We start from the raw sequence: 15,623 nt of genomic DNA on the forward strand, positions 1-15,623 counted from the left end.
GTTCCTCATCCAATTACATGTTCCATGCGTTCACGCCAAGCCTTATGGAAGAATGGCTTCCGAGCCGAGCTGATCTGTCTCACAACACCTCCGAGCGAAATCACCGCAGCACGTGTATGTTTTCGTGTACGTTCGTCTGTAGACACGTGTAAAGGAAAGTGGTGACAGCACCCGTCCATGTAGGCATGTTGTTGTAATAGCAAATGAGGTTTATGTGTGTGTATGATGAATCCATGCTGAAGTACAATTTGTGTGTTCAGTACATCACCGTACTGTATTTATATTTATGGACAGTCTGCAATGAGCCACATAGCACATAGAAACCAAACAGTCTTTATTTTGAAAAGTGTCAGCAGAGCTGAAGTTTTTCTGTTTTTCCCGGCTGAGTATTAGTTGCAGGTGTTTATATCATTTGGGTATAACTGTGCTCCAATCAGCACAAATCCTTGCATCCCGCGGTTAATGTGTGTGAATTTTCCCGTGAGCGGAAAAACATCTGCTACCACTCGATCCGTGTGTATGTATATGTACATCATATACCAGAAGAGATGTGATCAGTCTGCCACAATTACACCAGATACAGTAAGTGAAAGCAGTTAGACTCCTATGTGGGATTTAGGTGCTGAGCATTATACCATATGTTTGCATTTTCCATACGAGTTTGCATGATTACATTTAGCAGAAGGAAAGAGATGTGAAGGTTCTCCGATTGTACATGGTAGGATTTAAAGTAAGATGTATGACTGGAAGAAAGGGTGAAGTAGAGGAACCATTTATATACACAGATGAGCCAGAGGTTCAAATCTGGTGCACCAGCTCAAGACTAACAAAAGCTCCTATGTTTATGCTCTGCTCCTCATTTATTGTTATTCACTGGGGATGAAAGAAAGTGCTGAATTCTAAACTATGATTTGGGTAGAAGATCTGTATTTTATACTGACTTGAGCATTATGCCCTTAGGATAGGGACCTGAGCATACTTTGGAAAATTAGTTTTGTGCAGGTTTCATTCCACTATCATATAATGGCTGCAGCTTTCTTTAGAAATACACTGTATGGACAAAAGTATTTGGCCAAAGTCCCCACAGGAACACTGCAAAATCTTGTGGGCAGCCTACCAAGAAGAGTGGCTCGGTTGTGATCACGTGACGCTCGGCGTCAAAACAAGAAGCGCATCGTGATACCTGATACTCTGTACTCGTAAACCAAGACTTGTTTGTTTTCCAAGTCAAAATCTTTGCTCATCTTGCGGAACACCCGCAAACCGTGTTACTCATTATATTTAAGTTCATAGATAGATGTTCAGGCAGCATGGTGGCGTAGTGGTTAGCCCTGTCGCCTTGCCCGGGTCTGACTCCACCGCCCGGGTCTGATTCCCACTTTGTGTCTGTGAGCATGGAGTTTGTATGTTCTTCCAAGCTTCAGTGTGCCAGATTCCTCCCACAGTCCAAACACATGGAGATCACTAAGATTTTGGAGAAGACAGACTGCACTGATACAGTCACATCTAAACAGTGATGCCAGGCCCTAATGTAAAAACACACAGGGTTTCCAACAGGGTTTAGAATTCCGATCGGAGATTGGGACGGACACAACAGCTTCCCGCACACTGCATGTGTATCTCATGTCACACCTCTGTTAATGTCATAATTGTTACTTATCGGAAATATCAGACTTTTTTTTAACCCATTTGGCTGCTTTTCAGTTTGTTATTTCGGTAAATTGCAGTTTGTTGTTTTGTACACACACTAACAAACATTAATATGTTCCCTAGTGGTTCAGTGATCAGCATGCCGTGTTCTAACCACAGTAACCGGAGTTTGATCCCCGTTCAGGCCATCGGTTTGGGATTAATCCCAACATTCAATATTATCCCATCATCATGTAGTCAACATAGTTCCAAGATCGTTTCATCAAAGTAATTCTACAGTACCTTTCACAAACAACCTAATACCAACGTTGTCCCAATGTCCAAAATATTGCCAAATGTATATCGCCACAAGATTTTTGACAACCAAACATTCCTGCCTGGGAAGTATCATAAATCAGTATGAGACAAGTACAGTACATACACAGGATGTGGGTTGTAAGCTATTAGTAGAATATCAAAATTATGATCTGACTTTGTTGTTTGTGTCATTTCCAGTTTCTGTGTCATGGCCTGGGATCATTAACAGGAAGACTCAAACAGGTAGGATAATTTTGTACAGTGAAAAATCCTCTCTGTTTCATCCAATGTGTGGTTGAAACTCTTAAATCTATCTACACTGTGGTTTTATTTCAAAACACAAATTTACATGTTGCATGTTTTTACGAGTTGGATAAAAACCGGTGTGAATCTGACACAGATTTTTAAGTTGGTCTGTTTTTAATTACATGCTCGCACACATGCTACTTTGCCAATAGCCATTCTCTCAGCCTATTTTTTTCTTTCCTCCAAGTCTTGTCTTTTTCTCCCAACTCCCGCTATCACCCGATACTGGGATGAAGCTGTTCCGGTCATATATGAATACAGTATGTAGTACATCTTATTAGCTTGGTCAAGATTTAAAAGCATCTAGCAATTGTGAGTAAGCAAGAGAGAAAAAAATATGAACATAAGTTGAGACTGGTTGTACTGTATTATAATACTAATTCCTTAGACCGTCTACCAGCTAAGTGCTTGTTTATGAACATGACTACAAAATTCTGCCAAGACTGATCACAAAGCCAGGAAATGGAATCAGCCTCATTAAAACGCATGCACCCGTTAGATGTAGAGTCATGCCGTGGCCTGTGTAAAGCTCAAGAGAGCGGTCAAATCATTCTTCTCTTAAGCCAATTAAATCCTGGGCTGTTATGCTAAAGCTCCTCGCACATAGACTACTTTGGGAGACATAAAACAATGTGTAATGCCGGCCAATGTGCTTCAGGGACATGCAAGGGAAACAGCTTCTCAATTTCTCCACTTTCACTGGCGTGTTAACTGGACTAATCGGAACCCAGATTTCCTTCAGCTTGGATGGAGGACCTGCTATGATCTCACAGACTTAATTGGCTTTGTTGCAGTAATGAAACTCATTTGTAGGTATACTAGCTACACAAAAAGTAGTAGAAGAAGAGACAAAGACCATAGATGGAAAGAAAACGCCATACCAACAAAGTAATAGACAGAGAGTATACAAATCAAGGAAGGCCAAGGGAGGCAGACAGCATGAAGAAGCTTTTTTAGATTCTTCCAGAAATCATAGTCAGAGCAGACAGGTAGGTCAAACCCAAATGCAGACACAGCAATCATAGGCAAATTCATAATCAGAATCCAAAAGCAGGCAGAGGTCAGGGCATAGAAACACTAAAGACAAACTAGAGGAGAAGGAGAGAAGACTATGCACAGTGGAAACACATGTAAAACTTCATAAGGCCTCCAGACAAACAATGGAGTATATGTAGACTCCATTATGTATCCATATGTAGAGTAATGAGAGCATTAACTAGGAACAGGTGCAGGTGATCATGAGAGGGTGGTGTCAGGGTGGGACCGGGGCAGGAATGTTCCACACTCTGAGGGTTTCGTGATAGAGCGCAAAAACGTCACATATCCTGCTTGGTCAAATAAGATGAGGTTTTGGCCTTAGAAGGAGCAGAGGACTGAGGAGAGTCTGCAACCGATCTATATTTGGCCAGCTGTGCCAAAGTCGGGCTGGGGCACCGGTGGGTGGAAGTATGTAAAGCGGAGTGAGTGGGGAAAAAAAAACGCTGTGTGCCACTGTACTGATCCACCTGCACCACCTCTTTCTCCTGAGTGAAACACTTAAGGTGGATTCTCAGCACATGGACTGATTGATAGATTTCTATGGACGATGAAGTAAAAAAGTGCTGAAATGCATCATGCAGAATTACAGTATGTTCCTTATAAGATGAGGTAAATTCTGGAAAAAACAATGTTCATCTTTGTATATTCTGTACTGCTTACCTGTAAATAGGGTCACAGGAAGCCTGGAGTTGATCCCAGCAGACTTAGGGCATGGGGCAGGGTACACCCTGGGCAGGGCACTCACGGTTCGTACCCGCCCAGTAAAAGAAAGCTGTCATCCACTAAAACTGGAAGAAGAACAAGCTGACGATGCTGTTGTGTGTGATGTCTCATGATTTTCAATAGTACAAGCAAAAGGCTGCAACTTATTATGGGTAATCTACAAATAGTTAGGAATGTATGTAGAATTTGTCATTAAGTATTTTATTATTTATTTATTTTTTATAATTCTGAGGTGATAAATATTGGCAAACAACCCTGAATGAGATCATTTGTGGCATATTAGCTGTTAGCCTAAATAAATATGTATGAATACAATATGTTAATTTTGCAGTTTAATTCCCAACTGTGTCTTATTTAAAAAAAAATCTAATTGTGCAGGCGTAATCTCTAACAAACTTTGTAATTAAAAGGTTTTGCATGGAGCAAAACTCAACCCACAAGGACTCACCCCAAAATCATAATCAAAGCTTTCACTCACTCACTCATCTTCTACACCGCTTTATCCTGTATTCAGGGTCACGGGGGGCCTGGAGCCTATCCCAGGAGACTTTGGGCACGAGGCAGGGTACACCCTGGACAGGGTGCCAATCCATCACAGGGCACATACACACACACAATTTGGGAACACCAGTTAACCTAACCCACATGTCTTTGGGAGGAAACCCATCAAGCACAGGGAGATCTTGCAAACGGAGATGGAAATCAAGCCTGGCCGGGAATCAAACCCAGACCCCGGAGGTGCAAGGCAACAGTGCTAACCACTACACCACCATGCCGCCTTAATTAAAGCTGTAATTTTTTTAAATCAAAACTCTACCAACATATTATTGATATTACATTGCCGATCTAAATAACCACAAACTGCAGGCCTGATTTGTCTATTGTGAAACACTGTGGGAGCTGGCATTATTGTGTTTTGCAAAATTACACAAAATTCACACTGATGTAACCAAAACAATTGTGCGATAATATTTTATTTGTGCTTTTCAACACTCTTGTGACTCAAAGCAAAAATGCCCTTCGTTGGTTTGCAATACTTGAAAAAACACATTTTTCTTAAAACTGCTATAATGGAGTTACCTCATTTTGCTGTCAAAACTGTTCATATAGTAACTGGGGTGTGGTTCCCGACATTCCATTCAAGCTTCATAAAGCTGCAGTAAACAAGTAGAAATGTAAACAAGGATTAACTCAAAGATACACATCAAAATACTCTATACACTCTGTACAAAAGTACACTCTAAATAAAAAATGTTGGCTTTTCTGAAGGGTATACTTCAGCTTCACCTCACGTAATAAAATGCCTTTTTCTTCACATTAAGTGCTTCGTTTAGGTTTTGGCCTTGTTGATTTAGTGTTAACAATTGTTGTTTGTTGTCCTGTTTTCCACATATGAAAATGTATTGTCCTTTTTTTTCAAATAGAGAGAAGCTAGTCTCTTTTTTTGGCATCCTATTAACAGTTAACAAATTCCTCATAATTTATCGACTTAACAGTTTGTTTGATTTATGGCAAATATGAAGGATGCTGTAGGTCTTTAGTTTTGGCCATTTATCCAAAATCTTTTAGAATAATGGATTTTTAAAGATCGGTTTTTAAAAAAAGTCATTCTAAATAAGTACATCAGCGTACAGAAGTGGCTGTGGGTGAGTATTGGGTTTCGGCTCACTCAGGGGACATGTGTGTTACCCACAACTCTGCTCGGATTTCTGATATTCTTTACCCTTCTGCTGTTGTTGACATTCTGTGCAGCCGTCTCGCAGACTAATGGAGTTACAGTCTGATCTGGTTCACTGCACAGCACTCCAGTCACCTGAAAGTTTGTACTTTCTTCTTTCCATTTTTCATTTAGTTTTTCAGCTGCCTCTTTATCAAGTAAGATTCACTTTCGGGCAAGCTTACCAACACCGAAATAGACCGAGTTTCTTTGAAATTTCATTACGATTTTGGCAAGCAGTGTTTAGCAGGAGCTTTCATATGAAAAGCACTCGAGAGCACAGGAAAGCTTGAAATAACACCCACAGGCCTGGAGGCGCTGTAGCAGGGCTGTTAAAAGCATTTGGACCTTTAAGCACCATTGTTTATGTATCCAGGATAAAACAGAGACACTCACCGACAGCTACTGGGATGGATACTAGTGATTTTTATCTCTTGGATTTTTAACTGCTGCTTCCAAAAAGCAAAAAAAAAAAAAAATGTAAATAAATAAAAATATCCTGCCAAGTCTATAAATTTTTTTTATTGTAGTGTGTTTGTTGTTATTCTGACTGAGAAACAGCTGACATTGGAAGTGCTGTACAGGAGTTTCATAGGGACCTCACATCTACACTCTACAAGTCTTTTTTTTTTTCAACAAACAATGTTTTAACTTTCTAGCATAAAAATGACATTAAGTCTTTAATTAAGGCTAACAGAGAGAAACACATTGACTGTAAACTCCTTTATAAGTCTTGGTAAATTCTGTCAATAAACATTTAGGAGATGTGACTAATATAAAACTGCAGCTTCAATGGGAAAATGAGAGAATATTATACTGAAATTCATATATATGTAAATATCACATCAGCTGTTCTGGAATAGTTCTTGCAAGAACAGTATTGTCAAGTGCATTTATAAAAAAAAAAAAAAACACGGACACTCTCTCAATAATGGTTACAAGCCCAGATAAAAAAGGGGATGGTTGCGTCAGAAGGGCATCCGTGTTAATCTCGTGCCAAATCAAACATGCTGATTGAATGAGCTGCTGTGGCAAGCTCCAGCGGGAGCAGCCAAAAGAAAAAGAACACCAGTAGCTTACATAATTGTGTCTGAGTGTTAGATCTCAGTTTTTCGTTTTTATGCAGCCCTCCCAACCTGGGATTAGCAGGCCTAGTTTTTCCATTCTTTTCGAAAGCACAAAGGGTCAGACTCCATTCATCTTTATTCCAGGTGGTATCTACAGCTAATATGAATCAGCAGCTGAGACCAGAGTATAATAATCCTTTCTGCAGAAATCATCATTGTTTTTTTTTTTTGTTTTTTTTTTCTGGCAGACAAATAAAGAGCCATACATAGTTTTTTTCATATTGAGTTTTCAAAACAAAAGGTCTTATTTAGTATTTGCCTATGCTGTATGATTAGGATTAAGCTACAGTATATAATGCACAAGGACTGCTGAGTCTAAAGCACAAAGACAGTGTGCTATACTAAAACTGTACCAATGATCAATGAAACGATCCTCAATTTCTCACTTCAAAACCACACTACTCACAATAGGTTAGGGATATTGTTATTTACATGAGTGCTTTTCCTATTTGCTCTGAATTTGAATGAAATGAAATGATTTTTTAACCTTTTTAAAGAAAGTAAAAGTTCCCTTTGATATTACTAATAATGTATGATTAGAAACACCATTTTTATTAGTTTAATATTTATTACCCCAATCCAGATAAACCTCATCCAGTCTCTGCTTCAACTGGTCCCAGATGTGCTCTATAGAGTTCAGGTCAGGGGACATTGATGGCCATATCATATGAGGCACCCCAACTTCCTATAGTTGAGCTGTGACAATTCTGCTACGTTGTGGTGGAGCATTATCCTTCATGAACAGAAAGTTGGAGTGTGCTAGCGGAATTGGGGGATGAAGTTGGGTTCTATGATGTCTCTGAGGAAAGAACGTGCAGTGACTGCCCAGACTGTTGCACCTCCTCCACCAAAGCAGACCCTGGGGACCATGTTGACCTCAGCGTATCGCTCACCTCGCCTCCTCCAGCAATGCTGACGACAATCATTTCTGTGCACAGGATGGTAGACCACTGCTGCATTGTCCAGGTCACTCAAGCCAAAGTGGTGGAGTCGGTTGCGAATGATTTGTCTGGAAACCCTAGTACCCCTCGCATCTCATAAATAAGCCTGCAGCTGTGTGCCAGTTGCATAATGATGTCTGAGTGCATAGATCCTTAGGTACTGGTCATCGTTGTGGTCTGTCACTCGTGGGGCTCCACTCCTGGGTCTGTCATAAACCATGCCAGTAGTTCTGTGTCTTGATGTAAATCTGCTAATGACACTTTGAGACACACCAAGTTCACGAGCAACATCTGACTGCCTGCTACCGACCCGAAGGCGCCCCATGGCCAGGTGGCGCTGCTCGTCCGTTAAGTGACGTTGTGTGTTCAAGGCTGTTTGAATGATGAACTTGAAATGACTTACTGACAATACCAGCTTTTTATTCTAACAGAATGTTGAAATTGATGCCACATTGAAAAATATATAAGGCACACCTGTACACAATGAGACCATTATATGGAAAACACAAAATGAGGTGTCTATCACCCCAATACAATTGCCTCCCTATCCCAAAAATGTCTAAAGTGAAACAAACACTGTATGTATGACATCCACTAAGTCTCTCACAAAATCCCTAACTTATTGTGAGTAGTGTATATTAATGTATTTAACTAGCTAACTTGCTCATTTACTGCTATTTAGCATTGTTATTTAGGTTTGTGAGCAAATAGAAGAGGGACTGCACACTTGAGCATTTCGTTCCTGGCGACCTTGTTAATTAATTTAGAAACTGTATATAATGCTGAATGTTTTATGTTTAACATATTAGATGCATGATTAAAAGAATAGTAAGCATAGCAGGTGCGTGTCATTAAATACACAAACATTTGGATGGATGAAGGGCAGGTTTTTGTCCAAACACTTTGTGTGAAAAAGTGCTCACTGGGAAACCTTTAAAACCCTGTACATATGTGCAGTATGTGTTACATGTGTTTTGCAAGTTCAAAAGTTTCATACAAGACCCATGTCAAATGGTAGTATTGACAGGCTCGCAAGGTGTGAAGGTGTTGATATGCACTAATGAGCCATGTCTTGGGAAGAGGTCGCAACTCATGACATCCACACCGCAGGCAGTTAGAACCGAGCCCTCATTGGAAAAAAGGAGGCAGTGTTTTGACATTCAGCTTGGTAATGATCAAGTGATCCAGCCTTTTAGCTTCGAGTGAAAGATCCTCTGGGTGGATTTGCTCATGGCTGTGTGTTATGTGTTCATGTTACATGACATCAGTAGCACATTGTGTGCAGAGAGCACCCTGACAGGCCTTGGGAGCTCCTTGTGGCATATTCATTTTCCTAAGTTTATCAGCTCTCCAAGCCTGACGTACATGCGTGTTAGTCTCTGGCGAGAATTATGCCTGCATTCTAAATGAAATCCGTGGAAAGTGTCGACTGTAAGGCATCATACATGGAACTCCCTCGAAAACAAATTATGAAACATCATTGAAGTTCCACATGTTTGGCTGTTGCCGGTGTGTGTGTGTGTGGGCTTCATCCACATATACACATATTCTATTTCAGGAAGATTTCAGGAAGGCAATGGAGAGTATTCTGACCGTTGCATGGCCCTTATGGCAAAGCCATGACTGTCTTGGCCCTGATCTAAGTGCACTGTCTGTGTGCTTGCTGACTGATATACTGCGTGCATAAAAATTAAGAGAGTTTGAATAAGTACAAGTACACACAAACGGCAGTAAAAGCCACCATATATCTGGCAGGATTGCTGTTTTTGTGCTCTCATTTCTCATTCTCTTCCCATTCTGTCTCTTTCTTTTAAGGCATGTAGCCATTGCTAGTCTGACCTCATAAGTTGATGAGCACTCACTGGATTTTCATTTCATTGCATTCATTTTATAAGCGAGTCTGTGAAGAAAATATTAGCATTTAAATCAGTTAAGCACACAAACAATCTCATGGCAGCAGCTAGTGAATGTTATATTACAGAGACAGTGCTATGAAAAAGTATTTAAGTACAAAATGCATTTTCAAAATACTTATTTTGTTTATAATTCTTTTTAAAAAGCATTGTTAGGAAAGATGAGATAAATTTCATTTGACACACCCAGGCCTGATAACTTCCAGAATTGTTAAATAAAGAAATCACTTGATTGGACTCCGTCTGACACAGGGAAGCATCTAAAAGATCTAAAGTAATGCAAGAAAAGATGAAAAACAAAGTAATTGACACGTATCAGTATGGAAAGGGTTAGCAGGCCCTTCCTGAGGCTTTGGGACTTCAGGGAACCACAGTTAGAGCCATGATCCACAAAAGAAGAAAACTTGGAACAGTGGGGAACCTTCCCAGAAGTGGCCTTCCTACCAAAATGGCTCCAAGAGCACAACGAGAAGGCATCCAGGAGCTCATAAAAGAACCCAGAGCAACATCCATGGAACTGCAGGCCTCACTTGCCTGGAATTCAGAAATTAACAAGAAAGAGACTGGGAAAAAATGGCATCCATGGGATGGACCATGAGTTCTAAGGTGAAAGCCACTGCTGACCTAAAAGAACACAAAGCCTCGTCTCACATTTGCCAGAAAAACATCTTGATACCCCCATTTTTGGACAAATATTTTGTGGACTGATGAGACAAAAGTTAAGCTTTTTGGAAGGTGTGTGTCCCGTTTCACCTGACATTAAACTAACACAGCATTTCCACACCACACCCACTGGCAAACATGGTGGTGGTAGTATGATGGTCTGGGGATGCTTTAGAGCTTTAGGATCTTGCCATAATTACTTTTTGACAAAGGCTCAGGCAGGTTTGCAGGCTTTTTTTCTTTAACAAATGAAAATTTAATTTGAAAACTGCATTTTGTATTTACACAGGTTATCTATGGGTAATATTAAATTTGTTTGATGATCAAAGCATTGTATATAACTGGATATAAATTCTTAAAGAAAAGAAAATCTAGTTAGGTCCATAAAAATTTGGACACATATTGTTATCATAGCTGTCTATCATACCATATTGAAATGAAATATTATATCAATTATAATTAATTAAGGTCATATACACCCAGATCTGGTATTTGAATATTGTAGAAATTACATCACTTTAAAAATGTTCCACACTCCTCTTTTTTTCATCTAGAGGCCAAATGTAATTATTCAGATTAACATAATAATAAACAAACTGCAATTTTTTTAATACTTGGCTTCAATTTTTTTTTGCAGTCAAAGACTCCCTGACGTCTGGAACTAATAGACATCACCAGATGCAGGTTTTTTTTGGTGATGCTTTGCCAGGTCTTTACTGCATCTGTTTCAGTTCCTGCTTGTTTGGGGAAATTTTACCTTCAGTTTTGCCTTTAGGAAGTGAACTGCAGCTCAGCTGGATCCGGGTCAGGCAATTAACTTGGCCATTGTAGAACATTCCACATCTTTTCCTTAGAATGTTTCTGGTCCTTGACCATATTTCTTGTCCGATAAGTTTAAATGCACTTTAATGCTGAACCTGAGTATATGCAGTATACTGTAGCTCTCTACTTTTCAGAATTCATAATCAATAAACACACAGGAACCAGTTATACCATGCCATACAGTAGCATGAGGTGGTACACTTTTTATCAGGGGCAATTCCTTTCCTTCTCAGTACTTTTCTTTTCCTATAATTCTGCTACAAGTCATCGTTTTTCTCATGGGCTGTTGTTCCAGAACTGTGCAGGCGTTTTTTATTACATGATTTTGGCAGACTCTAATCTGGTCTTAGTGTTTTTGAGGGTTAAGAACAGTTTTGGTGTTCCAGGGCTCACCAGTGTCTATTCGAGCATTTGCCAAACATCTGATTTGACCACACTTCATGTTTTTGCCTTCTCTCTAATGGATTTGTTTTGATTTTTTTAGCCTACCGATGGCTTGCTTCACTGGAAAGACTTTTTCGACTTGGTTTAAAAAGAACATTAACAAATTCTAAATGAAAATTCTTTGGATGCTAGGAAAACAAGTCTAAAGCATTTTATATATATTTACATGTAAGTGAAAAAAATGGCACCCATCTGCTTATTGTCCAATTACTTTCAGTCTTTTAAAAAGGGGGAGGACCACATATGAAAAGTGCTGTTATTTCTATATCGGCTTTTAATGCCGTTACATTCCACCTGAATGGCTGCAGAATTTGTACTGTTGTATACTGCGTTAGACTGCTAAAGAAAAATATATACAGTCAGCCAAAACTTCAGAAAAAGAAAAACTTGTATAAATAATTTAATACTAAAGTTATTAAGGCATCATGAGATTAGTATAAGTTACCAAAGGTTTATTGAGGTGCGGCACGGTGATGTAATGGTTATCACTGTCTCCTTACACTTCTAGGGTCCGGGTTTGATTCCTGATTCCTGTCTCCGTGTGCACGGAGTTTGCATGTTCTCCCTGTGCTTGGTGGGTTTCCTCCGGGTACTCCGGTTTCCTCCTGTCTCCTTGGATAGGCTCCAGGCCCCCCGCGATCCTGAATACAGGATAAAGCGGTATAGACGGTGAGTGAGTGAGTGAGGTTTTTTGAGATTAATATAGAAAATATAGATATATAGGAGTGGATGCAAGGTATGTGAACAGGATGGAGCTCATAAACCGCAAGCAGAAGAGCTTTGATAATGGATGGAAGACTGCGAGCTGGTTCAGTGTGTCCTCTGTACAGAGGATTGCTATGGAACACTTAGTCCATGGCATGTGCAGAGTAAGTACGGCTGAATGGAATTACTGCTGAGGGAAAACTGGCAATAATAATGTGGTAAAATGTTGGATAATCAGGCTGGGATTCAGGAAATAAAACATGGAAGGTTTTTGATGCTTTTTAATAGTGTTGTATTTAAAGGTCCACTGTGAATGATTTAATGTCTTACCGGGCATGCCTGAGATGTATTTATATGACTGATGTGTTAGGAAAAAGAGGAAAAACATGTGCACTATCATCTTTTAATGTCGAGTAATGTACAGCATTACATTATGCTGTATCAGGTAAATTCCTTTCATATCATTATACCTTTAAATACATCCCCGGAGCATCATAAATGTCTGGAAGTTTGACCCGTTAAGCGACGCCATTTACACAGCAGCCGCTCAGATCCGCGTCCAAGCACAACCAGTGACACAAGAGGAGGCGAACGAGAGAAAAGAGTCCAGTCTGTAAAGAACACCCTTAAAAACAGCAGTCACACACCATTTCATCTCGGGGAACGAGACAGAGACAGGAGCGTGGAAGTAGAGCAGATGAGAACGAAGCGTGGTGTGTGTTTTTCTCCGAGATCAGCTCAACACACGCTATTATGAAGGCTGGCTTGTCTCACCGAGATCCCGCTGCGCCTCCACAGTACTGGGGGTAAATGGAGCATTCCTCCATCTCTATCATTCTCAAGGGTTTAGAGAAACTCAAGCCTAAAGGCCAAATCCAGCCAAGCAGATGATTACATAATTACATTTCTGAGTGGCGTTATGGAATGATGCCACAGGGAAGAACTGTTACTGGCATTATGGGAGATTGGGAATTAATAGCATAGGTCATAGGATTGTGTTATCACGGTGTTAGAACTGTTTTTGTGCTTTGTTATGATGGAATTCAGGTCTGGAAAATATGAATTCCAGTATTTGGATTTAAAGAAATGATCAGAAACCTGGCTCTTTACTAAGCCAATGTACAAACCTTCTTTGCAACATGTTTTAAATTAAATTAAATTGTTCTCATGAATAGGATTTTTTTATTCACTACCTGTTAATGGGAACATGGATAGTATCTGGTTTACTGCTTTTACATTTATGGCATTTGGCAGATGCCCTTATCCAGAGCGACTTACATAAGTGCTCCATCAATCTAGCAGTGTAAGGAAGGTTTATTTTGCTTTTGACGGAGTGGAGTTAACTCACATACCTAGGAATACCTATGCAACAGCTTATGCTGTATTTATGACTATCTAAGAAACAAAATGTCGCAACATGTTCTCCAGCATGCTCAGTAAAACCTAATCTGTGTCTAAAACTCCTGATTTTAAGCAATGAGTTATCACTCCAAATATTGACTGTTTTCTACTCTTTATTGCTCTTTATAGAAGTTTCTTTTATGTAGAAATGTTTTCAAAAGCATATTTTGCTTATTCCATATTTTTATATGTGCCCAAGACCTTTGCACAGTACTATAAATAAAATAGTTGTTAGGTTTTACTGAGCTTACTGGAGAATATCCCAGGAGCGTACATTACGTTTTTTGTTTCCATCTGAAAACTGGTCTGTCTTGTACCATATTTTTTTTTCTTTAGTCATGCATATCCTCTCCTGTAATGTTATTTATTTGTTAATTTTTAAGTTATATATGAAAATACTGAATGATTTTGTACATAATTATGCAGACATGATAAACATATATAACAAAATTGGTGCAGTATATAATACGTTGCCTGAGACTTTTGCACAGTACTGTATGTTTGCTCCAACACCTCGTGTCATGTCCAGTACATTTTTACATCAAACTATTTTGACATTTTAACATGTCCTGGTGAACCAAAGAGTTGAAGTTGTATAGAAAGTGCTAGGGACGTGAAGAGAGAGAGAGAGAAAGAGAGAGAGAGAGATGGGGAAAAGAAAGCCAAGATAAAGAGATGTAAAAGACGGCATGGAAAAGTTCACACAATGTGGAAAAACCTCACAAGTTATAAATCCGAAATGTTCTGTAGGATCAGAAATGCAGAATTGTTTTGGAGATTTGGTCATGTTTTTTATCAATAACCCAAAGAGAGGTTTATCGCATCTTTCCACTATCTCCTTTTTTAAACCCCTCATGTGTGTGACTGTGAAACTCCTCTCACTGATGGATGGATTGATGTGCTGTTTCCCTTCTCATCTTACCAGAAACTTTCTTCCGCTTCCAAGTCGGATATCAGCTTTCATTTAATTTACTCATAGTATGAATCATTGACCATTTCTGCTGCTTTTTTTCTCATCAGTAGCACTTGCACAAATATGATATTCATTATCTAAGTTTCAGCTTGGCTATTGATGCAGCTGAGACACACTGATTTTTTTTTTTTCGACAGGCCTATTTTCAGCCATTATCTTATTCAGATCGCTTCATCTCTGTCTCTCTCTCTCGTATGCACTTTGTCTCCATGCTAGACATCCTAATTTCGCCTCTTGCAGCCAAACATCTCTCACCACCTTGTCCTCAGTCATTGCAACAGGCTCCCCTCAGAGCATGTGACAGACTCATATTCATAGAAACGGGCTAAGATGTCAAAACACACACACACACACACACACACAAAAATAAAACTAAGCAGAAAATTTTTCCGTTGGTTGTAAAGCTGTAGAATTGATTGCTTTTAATGTAAGGGAATATATCCTGGGTAATTTGCAGTCATAATATCCGCAGCAGAAGCTGAGGTCACACATGGGCCTGCTTCCTTGTCCGCAGGATGACGGTTGAGATCTGTTCACCTCTTGGTCCTCTGCACTTAACGATCTTTTTTCTCTCAGGGTGCTATACTGTTCTGGTTAAGGATATGGGTCTGTGAATAAAGCCCTTATGGCTGCAAACCAAAGTAAGGGATATGCTTTACTTCGCCCTTGAGACAGGCACTTAATGCTCTTATACGCTTGTACGCCACCGCGGCGCAGCAAGCGAAACTTCACGGTGTTTGTAGTGTGTAATAAAGTCGGCATGTTAAATTTAATAATGAGACGTGCCAGCAATTTGGGCCCTTTTATAGCTTTGGGTCAGCCTTTTGATTTAGAGATAGCTCGGTTTAACACACTGAGATCATGGGTTGGAAAGAGCTGAGATTCATTTGGAGAATTTGACTC

Source organism: Clarias gariepinus, chromosome 2 (assembly GCF_024256425.1).
Source record: "Clarias gariepinus isolate MV-2021 ecotype Netherlands chromosome 2, CGAR_prim_01v2, whole genome shotgun sequence".
NCBI classification, from domain to species: domain Eukaryota; kingdom Metazoa; phylum Chordata; class Actinopteri; order Siluriformes; family Clariidae; genus Clarias; species Clarias gariepinus.